At 43.0% G+C, this 26,355-nt stretch overlaps 1 pseudogene; it reads right to left on the bottom strand.

Annotated features, from left to right (window-relative positions):
- Positions 1 to 22,222: 22,222 nt before the first annotated feature.
- LOC134484823 (non-histone chromosomal protein HMG-14-like) lies at positions 22,223 to 25,965 on the bottom strand (annotated as a pseudogene).
- Positions 25,966 to 26,355: the final 390 nt, after the last annotated feature.

Genomic DNA, 26,355 nt, shown 5'->3' with positions numbered 1-26,355 from the left:
AGAGAGAACTTGTCCTTCAGAGCTCTTTAGTGATTTGACAATACAGGATCCACACTGGGGAGGGGTGGATCTTCTCTATTAAGCTAGTCTCTTTGGGGAACACCTTCACACACATACACAATATGACATTCTGTCAGCCACCTGGAGATCCTCCAGTCCAATCAAGATTGACAACACACGGAATTGATCCTCATTTCTCTTGGAGACAAACTTGGAGATGTTGGGGTGACTTTTCTAAGATCAGGCAAGAAGGCTTGCAGGCCCAAGCTATTCCCACACTCCTGAGTCAAGAGCACAATGGCTTTCCAAAGCAGAAGCTACCCTCCATACCTCCGCTCCGAATTTTCTTCTGTTTTAAACATTGTTTCAGACCCACCCCACCTCACTTATTTCTGTCTGACACGATGCAGCATTTATCTTGTGAGAAATAGACTGTAATAAATAGACTGCTTAAGCGAAGGAGGTTGACAGGAATATAAATACAGGGCATGATGTATAAAGCTTTGCACATCCCAATGGCCTCGTTTATTAAAATCATGCCATGCTAAATTCACAGAGCATATTTGTCTCTATCTGTGCTCTCATAAAATATACTTACATCATCGTTCATATCTAAACCCACCCTGATTTTACTACTAGCTGACTTCTCTCTGTGCCAACCTCAAGGACAGGTGAATGTCCAATTGGACTCACATTTAGGTGTTTTCAAGAGGGGCCTCAGACTTGGACTAGGGTGAAAATATAATGCTTCTATAAAGGCTAAGTTGAAAGAGAAGATGGAATTTGTGTGTGTGTGTGTGTGTGTGTGTGTGTGTGTGTGTGTGTGTGTGTGTGCATATCTGTGCATGTGTATGTATGCATATGTGTTTGTTTGTTTGTGTGTGTGTGTGTGTGTGTGTGCATATCTGTGCATGTGTATGTATGCATATGTGTTTGTTTGTGTGTGTGTGTGTGTGTGTGTGTGTGTGCGCGCGCGCGCACGCTCATGCACACATATGCATGAAGAGATCAGTGCCAGCTATCCTCTTCAGTACTTTACCTTATTTCTGGAAGATAGAGTCTCTCCCTGGACCTAGAGCTCACTGACTGATGAGCATGGCCAGTCAGTAAGATTCAGGGATCTGCCTGCTTCTCTTTTTAGTTCTGGAGCTTTCACATAGGCGTTGGGGATCAAGGATCTTCACAGAACAGCCAAGTCATCTTCCCAGCCCCCAGTGTGGAGTTTCTCGAGGACTGACGTTTCCTGGGTCAAGCTCATCAGCAATTACCCATGTAATTAACTCTGAACCAGACCTCTAGTAAGCACTATTCATTTATCTAATCAGTATTTAGTGTCTAGTTAAGTTCTAACTATTGAGCAAAACTGATGAATTATCCACGGCTCCCTTTAAAGTATACACACAGAATGAGGGACACAGATGCACCAATAAATCATACTGATACACTGTAATAAACAGCGTTAGTGGTTGAGAAGGCAAATGCCTAGAGTGGCAGAGTCTATACTGGGTCAGACACTCCACTGCTTTAGGCCATTGCCTTGTATTTTTACAGGAACCTCTATACTAAACCAAGGAAAAGGAAGCTCATGATGTAAAAAGACTTGATGGAGCCAAACAATTAGAAAGCAGAAGCACTGAGACTTGAGCCCAGGTCTATTCAATTCTAAAGACAGCACTTTGTTTTCTGATCCATTTTAAACAATCAGGTTCAGCACTGGTAGCAGCTAAAATACACAAGGTCCCCCTTGCCCACCTACTTCAGTCAGCTGCTTCTTGTCCCTACTCTCCACCACCTATATGAACATTTTAAGGACCTTCTTTTACTCACACTGTTGTATTTGTGTGTGTGTGTGTGTGTGTGTGTGTGTGTGTGTGTGTGTGTGTGTGTTGGCTATTGTCTGTCCATGAGCTGTTTCCTTTCTTCTAATGGAAGCTTTGAACCCTCTTCTTTCTCTTTCCATATGGAAATGGAGCCAATTGCATACATATGGCTCAAGCCAGGGCAAGTCCTGCCACACCACAGCGACTAATACAGGGAAGACTGCCTAGTGGGAGAAAATGGATTCAGGGACTTTGATTAGAATGACAGGGAAAGCCGTCTGTCTCCCACAGGTTGCAAAGGAGGTGAAGTGAACCTAGGGCAGTCAATCCTTGCCTGTCTTTTGTGAAAACTTACTACAGAATGAAGCCAATAAAGAGAAGACAGAGCCAAGATGGGGACATACACTAGCATTGGGTCATTTCCTTGTGTTACACTATAGGTGTCTGGACATAGACACTTGTAGAGGTCCCTACCATCTATTATCAAGGTACACAAGGCAGGAAACCATGACAACAATTTTTTAAATGCCCTAATGTATTTATTCATCTGTCTTTTCTTTGGCTTGCTAAAGGCTGGGGCTAAAGCATGGATAAAGCCCACCATGCTGTCCAGCTCCCAAGTCCTCACTAGCTCCCCATCTTTCATATGAGGAGAACATCCAGGGGGTGCAGGAGAGAGAGGATTCTAAAACCTCAGAATCCTCTCTACCATCCAATCCATCCTCTTCCTCGATGATACTGGGAAAGGCTGGGAAATGAGTCCTTGTTGATGGGAAGAAGAGTGTCTTCTAACATTGAGGAATTTTGAAGCCATCCCTTTCTTCTCGTAGAAGAAAGGTTTCTTGTAGGAAACTAGAAAGCTAGCCTTAAAAGAAGCTAAACTCCATCTCACTGTGGTAACAAGAAAATAGCAATGAAATTAACTAGGAGGAATGGTTTGAATCATAAGAAGACAGCAAAGCTGGAAAATGGGAACTTTACAACATATCGATATCTACAGAAGAGGATAGACAGCCGAATGAGATTGATGGCATCCTGCCATGCGAGTATATTAAAATATCACGTATGTAGAAAGCAAGCAAACACACACGAGGGATGTAGATACAACCATTACAGTAGGTGCTGTGGGAGGTATCTGAGATTAAGAATGGGGGTATAGGAGTGGAAAGAAAAATAATAAACTAGTCAGGATGGATGTGCTGGAACCCAGGGGGAAATCTCAGCTTTCTACATCTGAGCATGCACATTCTAGTGGAAGGAAGCTCCCCCCAAATGTCAGCAATAGTTCCTTTGGTTCAGAGATTGTCTAGTTGCCAGGAAAAGAAAGTCAAGAAAGACAAAATTAAAAGAAGATTCATTTTATGAACGTACCTGAAAGGAGTGTAGGCTAGACCCAATGAGCTGTGATTGGGGGGTGAGGAGGATATTGTTACCTCCCCCTTTATCAGAACAGCACACTCTGTCAGAGCTGCCTCTCTTTCTGCCTGCTTTCCTGTCTCTCCCCTGGGGTCCAGCATCTTTGCACACCACCTCTTCCTCTGGGTAAGCTTGGTCATGACAATGCTGGGACCCTTGGCAATAGATCCACACATGCTGGCAAACCAGCAGATCTGCTTTCCTCTAAGTAATTAACTCCATTTCTGTCACTGCTCTAACCTGGTAAGCTACAGACGCAACCAGCCCATCATGAGTCAGCAATTTATCCTGGGCTTTAATAGCTTTGTTTTTGAGGGGAAAAAAAGGAAAGCTACTCTGAAAGGGAAACAAACCCAGGACCAGAAACTAAAAAGAACACAGGAGGAAAAGATTAGACTGTCTTGCACAGACTGTCCCTCTGTGTTCGGATTAAGGAAATGATATTATTTATTTATTTATTTATTTTTACTTCTTAGCATTATCAGGTTTCCTAAGGTAACAGGAATGCAGGGTGGAATGATTAATGTTTAAAGGCATGGGCTCTGTGGTCAGACACAAATGTGTTTGGGTTCTTTTTCCCTTGCTTCTGAGGTGTGTGACTTGTCTGATACCCTGAACCTCTCTGGCTTTAGGTTTCCTCGGCTGAAATGTCATCTGGGCCATGCACTATCTCATGTTACTTTGATCATGAGACTAATGGAAGTTAAGGTTGAGTCAGGTCTCATCATGATAACCACCCAAGAAACGCTGTCATGCCTGATCGTTGGGCATAATTTTATAGTTGAAATTATTTTTACAAAACCACCTCGTAGCCACATGCCAGTTATCACTGAGCTGACAGTAACAGACTCTGTATCTGTGCTTGCTTTTTCCACTCTGTGCCTCCTCAGAATACGTTATTCATCTGAGCTGGAAATGGCTGTTGGAAATTGCCACTGACTATGTACCCCACAGACTCATGGAGGATCAATAAACAGAGAGGGCTCCCTCTTCCTCAAAGCCCTCATCTACTAGCTCTAATTGACCATTACTAGGCATGCTCAGAAGGTCTCTCGGCTCACATGTTAATTGACTGCATACCCACTTAATGGGAAACTCCCCAATTCCCCAAGCCTGAGCAGGCTGTCTGCTCCCTCCTCACCCAGTGCATTCTGGGAAGCCTGTGTAAGAGAGAAGGTCAGCAGGTGGTGTGTCTGATCAATTAATTAGGAGCATGTTGAGAGGTTTGACTCTGAGCCTAGTTAATCTCGTAATTAAATCGTACTTATCCCCCACCCTAATTCTCCATCCATAGGGTTCTCCCCAGCTCAGCAACATCCATGTTTGTTGAGGGGGAACTTGTTTTCACTAGGGTCTGTCCAAGGCAGAGATAAGTCCCTCCCCAATGGCTGGTCCATGGTTTTAAAATGACTTTATTTCCATGTCAGGGACAGACATGGGGAGAGTCTGCATTTCACTTCTGAAGCTGAAAAATCTGGCTGGGAAAATGGAGCTTTAGAGGATCTGAGAAAAAGAGATTATGAACTTCCTCCAAAGGTAGTGAAGGAGAAATGGAGGGAAAGGCAGCTTGAAGGGGAGGGGCCAAGGGTCTGTGGAAGGGCAGTGGGAGGAGGGAAACAGGGACAAAGTGTGTATAGGAGATGCCATAAGGAAACCATTGTTTGTATGCTAACTTTTAAAAGTAGGTTGTGTGAAGATTAGGGTCAGAACAGAGCAGAGTGAAGCCTGTCAAGGAGAAAAGCCTCACGCCGCACTGACTCTGCAAGGCCTGCTCGCCCATCCTCGGAGGATGCTGGAGCACCATTGGCTGGGCTTTTCTTTCTCTGCTCCTGCCCCAGTCACAGGAGCCTGGTTTTTGGCATACATACATGTAAATAAAGCAAGATCCATCCCAGGATACCCTGCGATGAAAGTGACCATAGGGCCATTTTGTTCGGTGACAGTGAGTAGTGTGCCTAGCACAAATAAAGCAGGGCCCTCGGGTAGTGTCCTCCCCTCCACCCTTCTCATTTTGAAGATAAACAACACCTGGAGGTAGAGCAACTACCATGAAGGAAAATCAAACTGAACCAAACTAAAACAACAGCAAAATGCTCTAAGGATGATGGAAGCGAAGTGGACAGAGCTTAGATTCCTAACAATGCTATAGACAGCCTCTCAGGGTTCCTTCTCATAGGATGAAACATACAGATCCAGGGATGTGTGTGAAAACTGTGGGCAATGGTATAGTTAAGTATTATCCATTTACTGTGAATAATGGTGAAACCATTGAGATCCAATCTGACCCACAGCTGAAAACATTTTTAACTGACATACATGCTGACATCAGCCTGACCCAAAGGCTTTTGATGAGCACAGGCTTTCAATAGTGTTAGTCAGCTACCCTTTACTGTGACAAAATACTTGGATCATCGGCTTATAAAGAGATAAGGTTATTTGGTCTCAGTTTGGGAGGTTTCAAGCCATGACTGATTAACATCATTGCTTTAGGCCTGTGGTGACACACTCTGGTGTGGGGACTGGTGATAGAGAATGAGAATGGTGATAGAGAATTTCATAGCATCTAGAAATGGAAAGAAAAAGAACAAGACTGAAGTCCCCCACAATGCCCTTCAAGGGCACAGCCCCAATTACCTAAAAGCCTTCCACTGGGCCCCACTCCTTAAATGTCCCATCACTTCTCAAAAGGGTCAAATTGGAGGCCTATGCAAACTATAGCACATATGATTACTGGTGAGAGCATATGATATCAAGTATTTAAAACATGTACTGCAGTGTCAGGCATGTGGTTAGCATACATAAGTTATGGCTTTATTAGAAATTGAGGTTTGAGCAGGAAAGATAGCTTAATCAGCAAAATCCTTACCTTGCAAGTTTGAGAACTCGGATTTGATCCTAACCATAAACAAAACAAAACAAAACAAAACACCCCACAGTGTGGTGGTGTGTGCTTATAGTCCTGGAGGGAGGATGGAGAGACAGGGTTCCTGGGACGCAGTGGACAGCCAGTCTAGACCACTTGTTGAGGCCCAGACTAGTGAGTGAGACCCTGTCTTAAAAAAAAAAAAGATGGCCAGTTCCTGAGGATCAAGCCCAGAACATGACCACCTCTGGCCTCCACACCTGTGTACCTCCACATAGAAACACATGCATCCATGTGCATAAGAACGGAAAATAAAATTACAAAAGTTTGAAAGGAAAAGAACAAGACAGGAACAAGTCCCCCGCAATCTTCTTCAAGGGCACAGCCCCGATTACCTAAAGTCTTCTATTGGGTCCCACTCCTCAGAAGTTCCATCACTTCTCAAACTGAATACCAAACTTTTAGTTAAGAAAATATATTCAAAGAAAAACAGGGAGGGGAAACTAACAGATTGAGGGAGTTCTTAAGGCAGCAGAGTGCCTACCCTGGACTCAGAAACCCCCAATGCTTGCTCCATGGTGGGTGGGGGTGACCTATGTGATCTGAAGCAAGCTGCAAGCTTTGTAGCCTCTTGGGACCTCCGTTTCCTCTGCTGTAAGACGGTGGTTAATGCAGCAAGTCCATGAAGGGCTTAAAGTGCGTGCTTTGCACAGGGATGCCAGGAATCACAGAGGCCAGAATCCTGCAGATCACAGAGACAGGTGGCAAGCAACAGCCTAGCAGATCAGCAAAGGTATGTATGTTCCAGCAGGTCCCAGGAAAAGCAAGAAGAGATACTCAGCACATTCCTCACTTTGATGAAAGTCTCTGAGAGGCTGTAAATTACCAAGTCCTTGTTTCAGCTAAATCAAACCTACTGCAGATCCCATCGGCATTTAATAGTGATATTATAGCCCCCAGGAATAACAAGTGAAAGTAATTAAGTTTAATGATTCCAACCAAGCCAATATGCTTGATTGCTGTGTACGCCTAATTATCTTCCATTTTTGTTGTTGTTGTACATGATATAAATAAGGCCTATTTGGGGGAAAATATGTACTAATTTTAAGATGTATTAGGCAAAGTTGTCTGTTCAGCACCTTTCCAAGGGGCTTGGCTGCTCTCTTGAAACACTGAGTGGGCAGAAAGTCACTCAGCTTGTCAAAATGGGCCAAGGAAGGAAGATACAATGTTCTTTCTCTAAACCCTCAAGGAAAGTGGCCTTCCCAGGAGTCAAAGACTCTCCTCCAATCAAGGGGTAGAATAGCTATTTCCATGACTTTTTGAACAAATGACTTGCTTCACCTAATAGAAGGAGGTAGAGGAAACAGGGTACCAGCTTTAGAAACTTGGAAATAAGAAGCATTGGATTGGGTCTTCACATGAAAAAGCAAGTTGGAATTCCCAACAACCACATAAAAAAATGGTCAGGCACTTATAATCCCACTGTGGAGGAGGGAAAGTTGAGAAGATACCTAGGGCCTACTGTTCAACCAGCTAACCAATCAGTGAGCTCCAGTTTTGGTGAAAGATCTTATTTCAAAAAAATAAATAAAAGGAAAAAAGAAAAGAGAGAGAGAGAGAGAGAGAGAGAGAGAGAGAGAGAGAGAGAATAAAACAAAACAACCTGGAGTTGGATTGAGAGACACCCAGTGTCAACCTCAAAAACTTATCCCCCTTAGACATACACAAATATATGTCCAAACACACACAAACATCCGCAAGCATGAACACACACACGTGTGCACACACACACATGAGTACACACACTCACAGCACCACAAATGTGTCCCGTGACAGGCTTGTGTTTCTGCATCACCATTGCAGCTGGGATAACCTACTAGAGTGAGAAAGACAAGAACTTCTGTGCCAGTTCAGCCTGCATTAGCTGAAGCACACAGAGATGAGTCTATGCTTATCCCTAGCTTCCTTATTAGACGCCCACTGGGCCTTTGTTTCTCATATAGCATAAGGACTTTGATGTTTAAGCCTTTGGATCTAAAACCTTGGAAGCACCTTCTGGAGTTATGTAACAATAAGCATTTCCTTAGAGGCAGTTTTTAAAGTTGTCTTAGAATGGGGTCTTATCTAAGGAAAATTAGAAACTTGTTGTAGCAATGGGTTATGTTAGTGCTCTTCTTACTGCTGTGACAAGATACATACATGAGGAAATATGCAGAGAGCCTGTGAGGAAGGACATCATGGTAGGGAGAAGGGGTGGAACAGAGTTGCTCACTTCTCGGCAGACAGGATGTTTTAAGAGTGAGCTTGAATTTATAACAAAGCCCCTGTAATCCATTAATTCATCCTTGAGAACCCAGTGTTGAGGTCAAATCCTTCATTACCCAATCACCTCCCACAGGCCTTACCTGCAAACACTGTGGCACACTGGGCATGAGCTCTAGAAATGTGTGTGTGTGTGTGTGTGTGTGTGTGTGTGTGTGTGTGTGTGTGCGCGCGCGCAGACCAGAGACTGACTTCAGGTTCCTTCTCTATTACTCTCCTGTCAGGTTTTGAAATGGTCTCTCACTGAACCTTGAACTTGCCATTTTGCCTAGACAGACTGACCAGTGAGCCCCAGGATGCACTTGTCTCTGCTCCTGCAGACCAGTCTTGGTTACAAGAATGCACCACCAGCCCCAGCTTTCGTATGGGTACTGAGGATGTTAACGCCTTTATGCTTGTGCATCAAGCACTTCACCCACTGAGAATCTTCACCATCTCAGTTTCAGGATGCATTGGGGAGGCAAGTGATAGCCGACAACCAGTTGTGGCCAAAAGAGCTGAAACTTCTAAAAGGGCTCCTGGCTTTTCTCTCTCACTCCACATCACTGCCTTCTGAGTCCTATTGGCTAGGTTCACATTTGTAACTGGAATTTGGCATTAATTGGAATAACTTGTACTGTGTAGACAAATACGATGGAGACAGGATGTTGTCATCCCCTAAAAGATCTAGTTTAACTGCAATAGTTAGGCCATCCTGTGCTTTGTCAACAGTTGGCACTCTAGCAAGTGGTCCTTCTTCCCAAGTCTCACACATCTGGACAACTTATTTTCTACATTAATAGTAGATCAGAGCCACACAGTACATGTCACATGTAGGGCCACATAGTCAAGCTTAAGTTTGACCCTTACAGTATAATTCTAGCAAGTTTCTTAAGAGAGAGTGAGAGAGAGAGAGAGAGAGAGAGAGAGAGAGAGAGAGAGAGAGTTAGTTGAGGCTAGGGGTTAATATTGGGCATCTTCCTCAATTGTTCTCTAACTTATGCTTTGAGATTGGATCTCTCACTGAATCTGGATCTCACCAATTCAGCTGGCCTGGCCTGCCAGAGAAGCCCAGGAATCCTCCAGACTCTACCTTCTCAGTTTGGGCATTACAAGCATGGGTTCGTGTATCTATCAAGTTTTTTAAATAGTCTAGTAGTCAATTTCCACATGTAAAGTGAAAACAATGGAATACCATCTATATCTCCTGAGTATTAAGAGAAGCCAATGTAATAACATTGACAAAATGTGTGCATACTACCTGTCACCTTTTTCACCAGCAGAGGGTGACTTGACTGGGCTCACACCCTCTGCCTCATTATTTACACTTTCTAACTTTCCTTCTTCATGCATTTTACCTCCTTTTCTCCACGTTTCACACAATGCACAGAGAAAACGTGCAAAGATCAAATGTGAGCCTGTACTTCCGTTATCAAACCCTTGTTAATGATTGAATCTGGATTGTCCTGTCAGGATAGTTCTTTGTGGCATTTTGGACCAGATACATGACATGTGACATGATGAGACAAAGCATAGATAGTATCTGGTAAGAAGGGGTGCCTTTCTTTAATGGTGTGTGTGTGTGTGTGTGTGTGTGTGTGTGTGTGTGTGTGTGTGTGTGAATAATGTGAAAAAATCAGCCAGCTCTGACTAGAGACTCAGACCCCTCACCTCTCTGCTCCCACAGGCTTCCCAAAGCTCTCTTGCCAGAGGACATTTCGGGGGAGCACTTCTCTCCAGTCTGATTAGTTTCCCCTTGCTAATTAATAAGGTTCAATGCAATTTAATTTCATTGGGAGGAACCGGTCCAGAAATCAAGGTCATTTCATTTCTGAAAGACATTCAAAAGGTTGCCTTTTCAGACTGTTCTTTCTGCCATCCACTCCCCTTGAGATGAAAAGTGCAGAGGTTCATACAATGGCTTCAAGGTTATCTGAGACTACCTTCCAAGTAAGAGGGAAATCCTTTCTGTGGGAGATTAATTAGGTCAGTACAACTAATTCTTCTTTTGCTACTTATTCCATTTCCTTCCTTTCTGTAATTACTACCAGTGTAAGGCTCCTCACATACACAAATGGAACTGAAGAAAACCCTGCAATTATCCTTTATTTCTCCTTCATGCAAGAAAGAAGGGAGTGACCCACTGCAGTCGATCTATGTAAATTTGAGGACTATGGTCTTTATAGCCATCCATGCATGAATAGCAATATTGCTATAACTGAGCTGAGGTGGGAGGGGATGTTCCAATGCAATCCCAACACCACAACACACATCTCCCCTGCTCCGTGTCTACAGGAGATGACTTAGCATTAGAACAAAGGAAGGCAATTCATGCACATGCTGTCAATCAATAAACATAAATCAATCCAGTGCCTAGCAAAGACTCAGCAGGGTGTTAGGTGGATGGGAATGCTTGCCAAGGATATAAAGGATCTCAGGTAGGTTTTGGTGAAGTTGATCATTAACAGACAAAATAAATTAACGACACCCAGATTAAGCTTCAAAATCAAAGACATTGCATGCATAAATGTTGGGTAGAGGTGATGAAAATGCTTCCCAGAAAGGGAAGGCTTGAGTAAGGTCCATATCACTTATCTATTTATAAATAATCATGTACTGAGTGACTTATACATGAAAATATTATCTAGCTACATTTGACACCATGTTTCATTTTTCTAGCATTTCTTACCATTTCCCACAGAGGAGAGATCCTGTCTCCCCTTCAAGGATGAGAAAACTGAGGTCCTGAGATATTGCACAAACTGCTGAAAGACACATAACAATGGCAGCCTAGGAGTCAAGTTCAAATTCCTAACTTTAGAATCCACGACAAACTGGAGTCATGGTAACACATGCCTGTAATCCCAGCACTTAGAGGGGTTGGGGCAGGAGGATCATGAGTCTGAGGCATTCTGGGGTATATAGCAAGGTCTTGTCTCAAAAAGAAAATGTGAAAAGTGGAACTTGTTGGTTAGGGAGAGATCATATAGGTTGTTGTCAGGACATGAATAAAGAAGAGATTGTAGCCCTTAAGAAGTGCCCACAGGTGAGGCTGCAGGTCATGACTTTCTTGGGTTCCTTCACCATCAGTCCATTGGCACTTCTTCCTGGATTCTTGTTAAGATAACTTATCTACCTCTTACCCATTCCAAGAGAGGAAGGTCAGTTCTGGTTTGCTTATTGCAGATTCTGAATCTAAGGTGTTCCTGACTGGCAGGAAGACAACCATCAACCACAGGAGGAACCTGTGGGATGGCAAACCAACTCGATTTCCCTGAGGACCAAGGGGAGGAGCTTGTAACAGAACTCATGTCCATGGCTGTCCTGAGTCCCACTCATTGTCAGCACCCAGGACAGCTCCACACCCTAGACAGCTGCTCTTCACTGTAAATTACTGAATTTTGTTGTTTTGTTTGTGTAAGTCATGGTCTTCTGTACCCTGGGCTGGTATGTATATATAGCTGAGAATGACTTTAATCCTCCTGCCTCCACCTACCAAGCACTGAGATTACTGAGCATGAACCAGCATTGTAAAAAGAGATGGGAGCATAGGGGAGTAGAGAAGCTGAGGAGAGGGATATCCCTAGATTGGAAGGGCACTCACCAGCTTAATGGAACAGCATTTCCAGTCAGCAAAGCTGCTATTCCTCATTACTGGTGTGGACTCACATTGTAAAAGACTGAGACAAAGAAAGCACACTGTCTTGACCAGGAAAACTTAAATGCTTTGCTGGTCCATGGCCCTGATAGTCCTCTCTGTGACTTCTCCCTGATCTGATCAGAATGGCAGATGCCCTTTAGGACTCTGCAGACATCACCATCAACTTGAATTCTCATTTTGTGAAATCATGTTTTCCTAGGGAATATTTATTCAGTACTCTGTGTTCACGCAATTATTGAAATTATGCCTAATTATGTAGTAGTGGTAAATAATAATCTCTTAGCTATAACAACATGCACTATTTCTGTGATGGGGAAAGATTTTGTGCAATTTTCTGGGAAACATCCTCATGCAAGAGTGCCAATTAGGAAGGAGGAAACAAAGTGCTTCGTGTATTTGGTTGTGTTGTAACTACTTCGACTCGGTGCTATCCAGGAAAAGTACCTGTTTATCCAGCCTTGGGACTCTACTCATTGAATAATGACTGCCATTATTGCTATTACTAGTGGGTACTTTTAATGTAGCTCCTACCATGCACCAGATCCATTTTAAATCCAAATTCAAACTTGGTGCTAGCTTGAGTGCCTTCAGAGACGGAGGAAGCATGCCGAGTACCTGAAGCAAGCTGTGTTGGAAAGACAGCAGAGAGGAGAGGGGTTTGTGGTAAACTGTAGTTTGCATGCTCCATCTGTAAGACACACCTACCACTTAGATCAATATAAGGTTGCCATGTAGAGAGTCAAGAATGGGGTTTCTAGGTCTTTTGTTTTCCCAGATGTCCAAGACAGGAATTTTAATGTAAACTTTATAGATTTCAAAAACTAAAATCTAACCTGTGTCTTCCAACAACAATGTGCAACCATCAGTCCCATTGCATTCCAGCACCAAATACTTCTGGGAAGATTTGTCTTGGAATGTCTTGGAATGTTGATTTGTTTAAGATATATGGGGAGGGAAGGAACACAGCATAAGGCCAACATGGCTCTTTTAAGGGACAGTTTTCTTTAGTATCCCATGGAGGTGATTTCAGAGAATGTGGAGTATTACAAAATTTCTGACTGGAGAAGAGGTGTGAAAGGTGGCTGACAGAGGTGCTGGCAGCTCAGAGAAAGGGAACCAGAAACAGGCAAGCCAGAGTCACAAAGAACCCCACACTGTCTCCTAGCCCTGCATCTGAAGGGAAGGGGAATGTATTAGTGCCTTTTGTGCTGTTACAACAAAATGCTGAAAAGGAAACAGCTTATGAAAGGGTTGATTTGGGCTCACAGTTCCTGAGGGATTGAGTTCATTACAGTGGAAAAAGCATGATGGCAGAAGCTCAAGACTAACTTGTCACCTGGCATCAGCAATTAAGAAAAGAGAGACAGAAAATACAATCAGGCTATAAAACATCAAATCCCTTCTTTATAGGTGTACTCCGGAAGGGTCCTCAGCCTTCTCAAACACCACTACCATCTGGGGATCCAAGTATTCAAACATCTGAGCCTATGCAGAATATTTATATTTAAACCATCAATGGGATGATCTGTCCTTGGGACTAGCAAAGACAGGGATCCAAAGAGAAAGGATGTTGGGCTACCAAAGTGAGAACTCCTGCATCAGCTGGGCCAGAAAGAACATGACCTTTTACTTTTGCATAACAGAGTATTAAAAGTTCATACTCTTCCCTCCTCTGTGTAAATGCTCTAATTCAGGGAAGTCAAGTATGAAACTTCTCTCCTGTCATACCCTCAATTCCCCTCTGCCATGTTCACTGCACATGGGAGCATCTGTTTATGCTAGAGCCACCTCTGACACAGCCATGGTTAAGGGTATTTTGTTTGTCTCACTCGCCTTTCTTATCTCATTCCTAGCAGCACAGTTCTTGACACACAGAAGGGCCTTAATAATAAATAATCTTGAATGGGAACAAGTGAGCAAATTGCCCTTTGACCTTAGGTGTGAGTTATTTCATGGCACAGTGCCTCACCTATGAACTGAGTTCCCAGAAATGACTGCTAGTCTTTCTGGGTTTTTTTTCCTGAGCTAGTGTGTACTGTAAGTGTGTACCATGTCCACAAATGAGAACTCATCCCCCATGGGTTGAATCACATCTGCAGTAAATCCATACAGACTTTCTTTCTGTCATTCTCTAAACAACACAGATCCATTTCTACTGCATTTGTTAGGAAAGCAGTCTAGAGGCAATTCAGATGTTCACAAGGACAGGCATAACGTCGGTCATGAGACCTGGAACACAACTGTGAAAATCAAAAGAAAACTGTACCTTCACTAGTATTACTTTTTAAAGATTCATTTTATGTGAATACACTGTGGCTGTCTTCCAACACACCAGAAGAGGGCATCAGATCTCATTACAGATGGTTGGGAGCCACCATGTGGTTGCTGGGATTTGAACTCAGGACCTCTGGAAGAGCAGTCAGTGCTCTTAACCACTGAGGCACCTCTTCTGTCCCAGTTAGTAGTATTTTTATCCCAATATTTTAACTGAACATTTTGTTAGGTTTATTTATTTAGAGAAAGGCATGTAGAGGTCGGATGACAATTTGCAAATATTAGTTTCTTCTTCTAACATGTGGATCCTGTGAGTCAAATTCAGATCATCGGGAGTGACAGCAAGTGCCTCAGGCCACTGAGTCATCCTGCAGCCCATATCCCACCTTTTTGCATGGGGAATACCACACAGAGGTTGTATATGTGTTTAGCGCTCTGCAGTGAGGAAGGGAGATATGAAGGACCTGCCTAGACTGTGTATGTCAGTATTACTTTCCCCATAGGTATTTGGAAGAAGAAAACCATTGTGATCATCTATATTTTGAATCTGAAATGTGTCCCCAAAGGCCCATAGGTCAAAGGTTTTGTCTCAAGTTTTGTGACATTTCTAAAAGGTGGGACCCATTGGGAGTCACTTCCCAGTGTGTCACTGAACAATAGGAATTTCGTGCCTCTTTCCTTCTTCTTCTTCTTCCTTCTTCTTCCTTTTTCAGCTACGCACTGAGCATTGCTCTGCCACACACTCTCCACCATGGTGTGAGGTCTCAACACAGGTCCCAAAAGCAATAAGACTGTAGCCCAACGTGTCCAACACTAGAGCAAGTGACACCTTTACTTTTAGAAAAGTTGATGATCGGAGGCATTTGTCATAATAATGGGAGGCTGATTAACATATCTTGTAAGTGGAGAGTACAGCTAAGTCCATAAAGCAGTTGCATTTGTCCTGATCTTGTTTGAACCTGGAAGGCGAAGGACATAGTCTGCCACATGGAAGAGATAAGTGAGAGAAAATCCCTAGATAATGGGTTAATCCAAGAATCACTCAAGTCAAAGGGAAGTCCTAAGGAAAGACAGACCCATACTGCTAGAGCTTGGGGTTACTGTATTACAGTATACAATCTCCGTGATTGTTTACTATGTGTCTGGGCCGGACACTGTGCCAGGCCCCAGGGAGCAGCACAGTCTCACTTCCTGTCCTTATGCAGTCTACAGGTCTTCAGTGCTGACGGCCCAGCATCAGTACACAGGCTAAAGGAAGTAGGCAAGAACATACTTTGAAAGTATTTTTGAATGCATGCACCCACGGGTATATTTGTTTCACTCACCCTTGGCAAAGCAAAGAATACAAGCTAAAAGTTTAAAGTGGTTCTTCAAGAGAACTGCAGAGCTACTCTTACCAGAAGAGTGGTAAATTCCAAGAAACAAATGTTCAGCAGTATGGACTTACCAAGATGTGGCTCTGTGATCTTAAGAACTCTTCCTCTACAAAGTCACACCATAATCCTATGGTTTTAGAACACTAAGATAATCAGACTTGCAAAGTCAAAATTGTAGGAATATGGGGGAGAAGGGAGATCTTTTTCAACACATAGGTGTGTGTGTGTGTGTGTGTGTGTGTGTGTGTGTGTGTATGTGTGTGTGTGCTTCTGTAGTCTGTGTGTGTACATGAGTGGAAACAGGTGTGCTCACACTCAAAGGCTAGAGGTCAACATCAGGTATCCTTGATAACTCTCCATAGTGTCTTTTGAGGCAGGGTCTCTCACTGAACCTTGGAGCCTGCTCATTCTAATTCTAGCCAGGACTCCTGGAGTCCACCTATCTCCAATTGTTCAGCACCAGGGTCACAGGAGTGTACCACCACAGCCTGTAGTTAACATGGCTGTAGGTGATCCCAACTCAGGCTTTCAAGCTCGTACAATTAGTGCTTTTCTCACTGAGCCATTGTCCCAGAGAGACGCTCTCTATTTTAAACAAGTAGGTATGTTGCATTGTTTGTTACTGCAAGCCATAAAACTGACAAGAATGAAACCTGGCTCCAGTGGGAAAATCCTAAACAGCCCTGTGATTAGACTCAAATGAGTGAGCTCCAAGCACCATAGCTTTGAGCTCCCAGTTGCACCTTGCATCTCCATGAGAGCTTTTAAATCTGTTGATGCCTGTACCCAGTTACAATGTTTCTGGCTTAATTTGTAGTAGTGTGCCTTGGATGTGTTTTTGCTGTTTTGCAGTACTGGAGAGAAACAGTCTAGGGCTTTATGCATGTTAAGCAAACTCTACTACTGAGTTGTATCCCAAGCCCCATGTGTGCTGTTGTTGCTGCTGCTGCTATTAAGAATGGTTCTCAACATTGGCTGTAGTTATAATCACCTGGAGGGTTTTTGGGGGGGGGGGTGGTTGTTTTAAATCCCAGGCAGTTTGAGGATATGGCAGAGTCCGTAAGGTTCCTACCATGGAAGCATGAGCTGCTGATTTAGGATTTACAGGAACCATGTGAAATGCTGGGCATAAAAAAGAGTTACCTGTAATCCCAGCTTTGAAGAGGAGGGATAGTGGAGCCAATTGAATCCCTGAAGCTCATGAACCAACTAGTCTGCCTAGACAAATACATAAGCTTCTGACTCAGAGAGAGAGAGAGAGAGAGAGAGAGAGAGAGAGAGAGAGAGAGAGAGAGGAGAGAGAGAGAGACCCTGCCTCAAAAAATATAAAGGTGGAGAGAGATTAAGGAAAGACAACTGATGTCAAAGTCCAGCCTCCTCAAGCTTGTGTGTGTGTGTGTGTGTGTGTGTGTGTGTGTGTGTGTGTGTGTGTTGCAATCACACAAACATGCAAAGATTTAAGTTGCAGGGTACAGGCCAGACCAGGTGCCTGATATTTCATGGAGATGAACACAATCCAGTAATTAACAGTGATCACAGGAAAGTATGAGAGCACTCCCCAGCAGGCACACAACTACTCCACAAGGCAGCCTTGGATCCTGTTATAATGTGTGTGTCCTCATCTGATAGCCACACAATAGATGTATAAGCAAAGCAAGCTGTGACCATCAGCTTCACTGAGAGCATCCCATGCAAATCAGCTTGAGTCAAAGCTAACTTGTATGGTTTATACTATTGTCAATCAGTTGGGTTAAGAACTGCATTAGGAGTTAATGTTTAATGAGGACTTGGTTTGAACCAATCATGGATCTAAGCAGAGGACATAGACTTGACTTAATGTTCAGAACAACCCAAGGTGTTGTCAATGGACAGATGAGTGAATAGGTTCACCCACAGGTTGATGAGTGGATAGACGAGCAGAGAGGCTCGGTAACTGGCCTAGGATGGAGTGAGCCAGAATTAAGGATGCAATAAGCTGGCTGCCAGGCCCGCACATTTAACATCTACATAGTAGGAAGCCTGGCCGGAACTTCAGAGCATGTTCATCTCATCTCATTTCATGGCCACCCTGAACTTAGGGCTTAAAGGTCCTATCCTTTGCATTTCTACTGCAGATCATGGTTGGTGACCTCGGAGCTGGTGGCCTTTCTGATTAGTTCCATGGGGGTCCCCGGCCTTCTCTGACTCACAAGATTTAATGAAAGTTGAAATACACTCCAGTTGAGGAGTAGGGCAGAGGCAGATACCTGACGCCCCATGCCTCAAGGTCTTTGTTTAGGAGGGATGGATCTCACCACATCTCTGGTTATCTGCAATTTCACTTTCCACACTTGATTAGGTTCATTTTCCCTTTGAGGAACACTCAAGATTGATTCCTTTCCACTCCCAAATAAAATCTCTAGTTAAGAATGAGCTTCATGGAGGGGCTGCACTTGGCAAGCAAAGCTGTCCTGAAGAACAATTCGGGTTGTAGAAGGGCAGGTCCCAGAGTTTTGCCAGTTTAGGACACACATGGAAAACTGAGCATCTCTGTGTATTAACACAGGAGTAATTAGAAAACAGGTGTTAGAAAGAAGAACAAAGATGTCTAAAGAGTCTCAGAGGCAGAGGATTCTAGCAGAACTGCTGGACAGAAACCTCGAGGGCAACACTAGCCAATGAGATGTTCTCTCCACAGCCTGAAGTCTAACAAAAGCACCTCGGAACAAGACTATCGAACAGTTTATCTTAAACTGTTGGCTTCGCTATAATTGAACTCCTTGTATGACTGTATTCAGCCAAAAACACTGAGAGGAACCTGGCTTTTGTGAAGCTCTCTCAATTGACAAGCATTTTGGAGGAGCAGGGGAAATCAGCTTTGCTGCAGTTTTGGACAGATGCAAGCAGCAAGAAGAGCACAGGCCAGAGAGCAGAAGATAAACGCTTTTCGCACTAATGGAAATTCTAGCTGGAGATACAAACATAAGCCATAGGACTTAGGGAGGTCTAATCCAATAGCACGAGCTGCAGTTGGAGATATGAGCTGTGCTATTTAATTCTTCAAAGACGCGGCAACTCCAGCCATTATCTAATTACACAAAGTCTCTTTTAATGATGGTTTCTCAAAGGCACTAACCTCTCTTATGTGAATGGCCAGCATCACACAGAGTCCTCTTACAAAGCACATTTTAAAGTCTTGATGCTGCCCATACTGAAAGAGACTGAGATCTCCAAACACTTGAGGCACCCTTTTCATTCTCTTACTCTTGCTCTATCTTGTCCCTGTTGCTTGAATCAAGGTCTCCTACCATCTATGTCTATTTTAATATCTTTTGCTACTTCAGCTTCAGGTCTCAACATTGGCTGTCACTTCATATATTATTAAGGATGCTTTAAACCACCAGTAAAAAGAATTTCATTATTATTTTAATAATGGGGTATTTACTGAATATTATACATCATATACTTCACCTCTGATCTTGGATTCTTTGTGCTATTTGGGTCAATAGCTAAATGGGGAAGAGCAACGTTGGTGTGGCTCACTTCTGAGTATGTGAGAAACTAGGGAAGGAAAAAACTCAATAGCAGAATCGTAGGAGGAGGGGTATCCATGTCCTGTGGTCACAGAAATCTGTCAGGTTTAGAAATCATAGTCCAGTGAAGACAAGGCAACAGAGGCTAAAACTTGTTGGGGATGAAAGAGAAAATGAATGTAGACTGGGTTGGGATGAGGCGAACACAGCATGAGAACACAGAATGAAGGTGATGAGGATGAGTCATGAACTCACAAGTAGCTAACAGAGAACATCTATGTCCACTCACCAAACCCTGCCACAACTGCAAAGGGGATCTGAAATACCCTGGGCATAATAGCATTTTCCTCAAGGAACACATGGGCATTGTTGTGTTTGCAAAAGTGGAGTCAGAGGCTGGAAAAATAACAAAGTGAAGTTTTTTACTTAGAAGGTTAACCCTATAATCCATGGTAAAAAATAAAATAAAATAAAATAAAATAAAAGACACACATGGTGGTGTGTACTTGTGAGGCTAGCTCTGGAAAAGCATAGGAAAGCAGATCCATGGAGTTTGCTGGCCAGCCTAGCCTACTTGGCTAGTGCCAGGCCAGTGAGAGACACTGTCCCCAAGATAAAACAATGTGAATGGCAACTGAAGAATGACACCTAAGGTTGTCCTCTGGCCTCCACATAACTCACTCACTCACTCACTAAGTATCTAACACACACACACACACACACACACACACACACACACACACACACACACACAAATACTGGAGGTCAAGAAGGGACTTATCTCCTGTCTCAGCACTGTTGGGATTTCTTCAGAATTTGGTATGCTCTAAGTATGTACTAGTAACTCCCTACACCTGCATCTTGATCATGCCAGGCTACAGAGTGAGAAAGCCAGCACTAAACTGGAGATGCAGTTTGCACGGCTTCCTAGAGGACAATGACATTTACCAGTAGCCAAGCTTGATAACACTTTCTAATCATTCTCTGTCTCTGAATCTGTCTCTGTCTCTGTCTCTGTCTCTGTCTCTCTCCCCTCCTCTCTCCTCTCCTCTCCTCCCCTCTCCTCTTCCTCTCTTAATTTTCTCCCTCCCCTCTCCTTCTTGGTGTCTTCCTCCCTTTCTTATTCCCTCACCTTCTCTTCCCCCTTTCTCCCTTCTCCTATCCCTTTTCCCCCTCCTTTTCCCTCTCTCTGGTCCTCTATCCTCCAACAGTTTTGCCTCCTAGGTGCATCTGCTTGATCAAATCAAACCAGAGTTAACAGTGTGACAAGAGGCACGAAGGCAAGGAGGTCGGAGTTGAGGTGGGCATTCACTTTTTTTCTAAACTAACCCTTTAGGCTTCCATCATCAACATGTTATGTTTTGTCTTCTTACTTATCCCTTCAGGATTTATTAATCAGAGCTGTAGTAACTCCAAGCTTAGAACTTTAAATAAAATATTCATATCCTGAATAAGAGGAGTAAAGTTTAGCCTTGTCTCTCTAGACTGAAACTCCAAGGCTGGTAAAAGATGTACCACCCTACAGCAGTAGTTCTCAACTTGTGGGTCACAACCCCTCAGGGGTGGAAGGGCCCTTTCAAAATGGTTGCCTAAGACCATCCGAAAACAGATATTTACATTACAATTCACAATAACAAAATTACCACAAGACGAGGAACTATATCAAAGGATCAAGGTATTAGGAAGATTGAGAACCACTGCTCTAGAAACTTCTCAGACAGTAGAAAAACACATCTCCTAGAACTTCCTCAAGTTTCAAGAAATGTTTCCTCATGCCATTCACCAGGACTGCATCCCATTCTCCTACTTGCAAAAGGAGGTAAAGTTCTTGCTCACAACATGACCTATCCTCAGGATAGGGAGACGCTCTATCCTTCCATGAATTACATTCCTTAAGGAAACCAAGTTATATCATCAAGAAAGAAGTTAGGAGAGGGCTGGTGGGAGAAATCACTGGGTAACGTGCATAGACTGCAAGTGTAAGGTTTTGAATTTGCATACCAGTACCAACTTACAAGTTGGACACAGAGGTGTGTCGTATTGGTGAGAAGACAGAGGCAAGAGGATAACTGACACCACTCATTGGTCAGCCACTCTAGCAAGAGGCAAGAGGGCGGCTAATGCTCATTGCTCAGCCACTCTAGCAAGTTAATAAGCTTCAGTTCAATGAGAGACCCAGTATCAAAAACATATAAAAAGTGGAGGGCACCAGAGAAAGACATCTTCCTCTGGTCTCTGTGCATATGTCCGCACTGTGTGTGGAACACATAACAGTTTTGAATCTTCCTAACTCATAAAGCAATCAATATGTCTACTGTTCCCTGTAAGTGCAGATTGTTTTAGCTACCTTCTCCTTGGCTGTCCAAGACTTTCTGACACTGTGGTGATTATTACACTTCACATTCATTCTTTGTTTCAAGAGACTTTTATGAAAGTGTGTGAAATATCAAGCAAAGGCTCTGTCTGTGGAGATTTGGGGGTAAGTTCACTCACGGGAGTAGACTAGATTGAGCTATTTTGCACATCTCTCATAATTTGGAAATCTATGGCCCAGTTCTTTTTTATATGAATATTGCCCCTTCCCATATATAAACAGGAAAAAATGGTGTCCTAGCTGCTGGAATCTTGAATTCTCCAGTATTGTTGTTATTTGCTGTGACAGAATTAGAGCCATGGTCTGAATAGGTGTCCACTTGAGCTTGGACTGAACATTTTCTCTGCCATGCAGAACAACGAAGAATTATTTCTTGTGATATGCATAACACCATGGCAGCACAGGAATGCAATGTGAACATGTGTATTCAGTGTGTGGGGTCTGGGGGTAGGGGATATAGCTAATCCTCTTTGCTGCTGAGCTTTCGTTCTATTCTGAGCAGTCAGTCCTGCCCTCATTCTCTTCAACAGTATGGAATAGTCAAAGGAAAAATGCCCCGTTATAAAGAATCTGTTTGTACTGCAAAGCTAATGATGAAGCATCTCTGGTCACAGCTAATAGTTCACTTGTTGACATTTTCTGTGTACACCAAAGGTGCATGGAAGAAGTTTGCTTTTTCAGGGAACTTGAGAATTCCAAACTCCTTCACACAGTGTAGTTGTATTAAACAGCTTTCTGTTATACAACAAAAGACAAGAGATCATCAATTTATAGAGCAAAAAGTTTTACTTTGGCTCACAGTTTTAGAATGTCCAGTCCATGAAGAGTTGGCTCCACTGACCTGAGTCTGTTGTGTGGCAGTACATCATAGTGGGAACACACAGCAAAGCAAAATCGCCTGTACATAGGCCAGTTTCACAGATGCCCCCAACCCCAACACACAAAGCTTCCAATATATCCCCAAAACATCACCCCAACAAGGGATCTTTAGAACCAAAGCACAGTGGTTAAACTTCACCTGCCTCTGACTGATGGAGAATTGTTTGTGTGGAATATTGAACACTGACCTAATACTGACCTGCAAATAGGACTCTTTTGTGAGCAATATGACATTTCCATTTATAATACACCATTAATGTAGTAGCTGGTGCCAAACAAAACTTTGTATGTCTTTCCTATTAAGTGGGTGTCCAAATTAGTGACTTTATTTCATACAAATGCTTGCTAGAATTTTGTAGGTAACTTTTAAAAATGCAGGAGCATAAACCTTAGAAAGTGAAATTTCCTCTATCTTGAAAAAAAAACAAAAAACAAAAAACAAACAAACAACATGAGTGTGCATGTGCAGACTGTTTATGCTAGAGCTTACTTTGTTTTTATATTAAAGTTTTTCTTGCATTTATTTATTCATTTGTGCACCTGTGTGTACATGCACATGAATGTGTGCCATAGCATGCATGTGGAGGCTAGAGGACAACTTGCAGGAGAGGATACCACCACTCTATCATGCATGCTGCAGGGATCAACCTCAATCCTTAAACCTAACGGCAAGGTCCCTGACCCATTGAGCTATCTCCCCAACCCAATTCTAGGACTGACATTTTATTGTTTTCAAATTGTACTGTGAAGTAAAGATTCTTCTTACAATCAAAGACATGGTGCTATGGCTGCTGCTTTTCTTATTGGCACATGAAATAAGAGTGAATCATGCAGCAAGCAGCATTTTAACATAACAGAATACAGGAGAGCCAGAGCATCCACAGTCATGGATGGGGGACTGTGTGGTTTGCTAGGGCAGCTTTTTCACGGAGGCTTTCTCATTCATTTCCTCGCCTTTGCAATTGGTCTCTGCATGACTGCACCCGCCTTTAGGTAGCTGTGTTTCTTGAAGATGGATTTCTACACTATTGCTAAGTTTTCCTGGAAAAAACAATGCTGTACCAGCCACCATTATCCCTAGCCTTGGGCTCCATATATATGTATTTATGGAGGAACTATGTCTGCTTGTAAATTCTTAAATTTACAAGTGGTAAATTGGTGGTGAGGAATAAATGAACACCTAGATGCATGTTCAAATTCTGCCTTCGGGGCCTCCATGTTGAGTGCCTCAAGGGAGTTTAGAGTCTCTTCTACATTGGAGGTCATGTATCTATTCTATAAAGAGATATAACTTCAGTTTTGAACATGTTGAAATTGAATATGTTCAGGTTGAACATATGTGTGTCTACAGAGGTATAAAGTCATCACTTAGTGTCTTCCTCGATCACTTTCCACCTCGTTTATTGGATCAAAAGCTTGCCAATTCTGGCTTGTCTGGTTACTCAGCTTGCCTTGGGGACTCTCTGTTTCTGTCTTCTGAGTGCTGGGATTACATAGCCATCATGTCTGTCCAGCTTTTACATGGGTTCTGAGGATCTGAAGTCTCACTTACTGCTCACACAGTGTCCAGTAAGTGCTTTACTGGCTGAGCCATTTCCTCAGCTCCAATGTTTTGTCCCAATAAAAATTCAAAGACAAGAACAGTCATGGACTAGATGTGTTTCAAGTTTGCTGACTCAAGTGAACATTCCGCAGACTTGTATAAGGATGGCTTATGCAACCTTTCACAATACCCCAGACTTTTCCTCACCCAGGGACATGACTGGTGTAAAGTTCATAGCCTTTCCAAGCTTGAGCTTCTTACTTTCAGTCGGGAAACACAGTAAAAGATCATAGAAAGGTTTAGAAATGCGACTGAATAAAATTAAACTCTTGAGTCCTATTTACTTCTGAGATTAAAGAAAATAAATCTTTGTCACTCAATATCAAAGGATAATGGGAGGCTATCAAGAAAGTGCTTACAAGTATGGTCAGTTCTCTATACTTTCAGATCTATTGTCTATTGTGGGGAACAAAGGAAACCCTGAGTAGATGTGTGTTGTTACATTCATGGAACATAGCAAAGCCTTCCCCAGGCTAGCCTCAGGAAAATGGGAGAGTCTTCCCTCCTGGTCTTAATGCAACTGTTGATGGTGTATGAGGAAAAAGTCCATTGTGTCTTTCTTCTGACCCCTCACAATATTTAAGTCCCCAAAGATGGCTCCCAGAGAGACTGCTCCTACAAGAGTTAGTCAAACTTGCCTTTCCACCTCCTTTCTTTTACAACTGAGATTTTATTGGTTGAGGAACAGAGTATAGACATTTCAATTCTCAACACCCGTACCCACACTCTGAAGAGTCATATATTGTGTTCATGTATTTAGGACTCTAAAGAGCCATACATGTTGTCTCTCTTTGAATTCCAGTGATGCTCCAGTCTCAAACTTGGCAAGTTGTCCTTAATTGCACACACAACAACCAAACACTCATGACCCACATTTTACTGACTCGAAATTTCAAGTCACATACAGTACGGACTCAAAATTCCCATCATTCACAGTACATTATCACAATTGTTAGGAAAATGGACTGCCATGACCAGAGACTTTGCACTTATGACAGGGCAGGACCAAGGAGTGTTTTTTTAAGGAAATGGTTCTACCAGAAACAGGAGATGAGATATAACCAAAATATACAAAGGCACAACTGAGACTCCAAACTGACATTTAGCACGCTTTGTATTGTAGGGTATAAAATTGGCCCCTCCACGGAATGTTACAGTGATTCCAGAGACAGTCACAGCCTCTCTTGATTCAGTACCCTGGCATTTTCTCATTATATTTTCTTCTTGTACCTAATAACAGACAAATAGATAGAGATAAAGAGATAGACAGATAGACAAATAAACAACCAGAAAATGATTTACCTCTTTTTAAAGGTATTTATACTTTAAAAATGGGATGATGGGTTGGGGATTTGGCTCAGTGGTAGAGTGCTTGCCTAGCAAGTGCAAGGCCCTGGGTTCGGTCCCCAGCTCCAAAAAACAAACAAACAAAAAAAAGAAACACTTAAAAATGGGATGAGATTGGACCCACACACACACACTTTTAAAAATGTTTCTAGAGCTACTGAAAAACTTGAATTTACAAAGCAGTTGATAAAATGATTCCTTTGGGTTGCACAAGAAGGGGGAGGAGATCACTGACAAACGTGATGAATGGCTAGTTAGGCTTGGGGTCTTTTCTGCTTTAGACGCTGGACACTGGGCTTCTGCCTCTCCATTTTCTTTAGGCAGATCGTAGTTTGCTGATCAGCCACTTCAGCCTGCTGCCCTTTGCTCCTCTCTTCCCTGTCGTTTGCACATCTTTGTCTGACCCTTTATCCTTCCCTGTGACCATTATCTACTTCTTCCTGACTACCTTGGCAGGGGTGAGCTTGACCAAGAACAGAGCAGCACTTGGGTTCTACCTTCGCTGCTCCATCCCCATGGACCTTCTTCTTGGGCATTGTGGTGGCACAGGGTGGGAGGCCTGAAATGCCAAATCTGTCTAACTGCACTGCCTAGCCACCAGTTCCTACTGCAGGGGCAGGGGTAGGGTGATGGCAAAAGCAGCCCTCTTGACTCAGTTCTATACCATAATGCTGACTCCTTTTTCTACTCTGTAGAATGTTGTAGGGAGCCCACTGGAGATGACTACTCAGACACAGTTTATGGTCAACTGAAAATCTTTATTCCATTTGGCTGTGACTATACTCAGGTATTCCAAACTAGGGCATAGCCCCAAAGAAGAGAGGACCAATGTCCTCTCTTGCTTGGCAGATGGGGGAGGCTTCATATGAGCAAATGACTTTACAGAAACAAAAGATAGGCAGTTAGCTGGAGAGGCTTCTGCACAA

This window comes from Rattus norvegicus, chromosome 1 (assembly GCF_036323735.1).
Source record: "Rattus norvegicus strain BN/NHsdMcwi chromosome 1, GRCr8, whole genome shotgun sequence".
NCBI lineage: Eukaryota > Metazoa > Chordata > Mammalia > Rodentia > Muridae > Rattus > Rattus norvegicus.
Note: the sequence above shows the minus strand (reverse complement) of the source record. Positions and strands in the feature narration are given on the sequence as shown.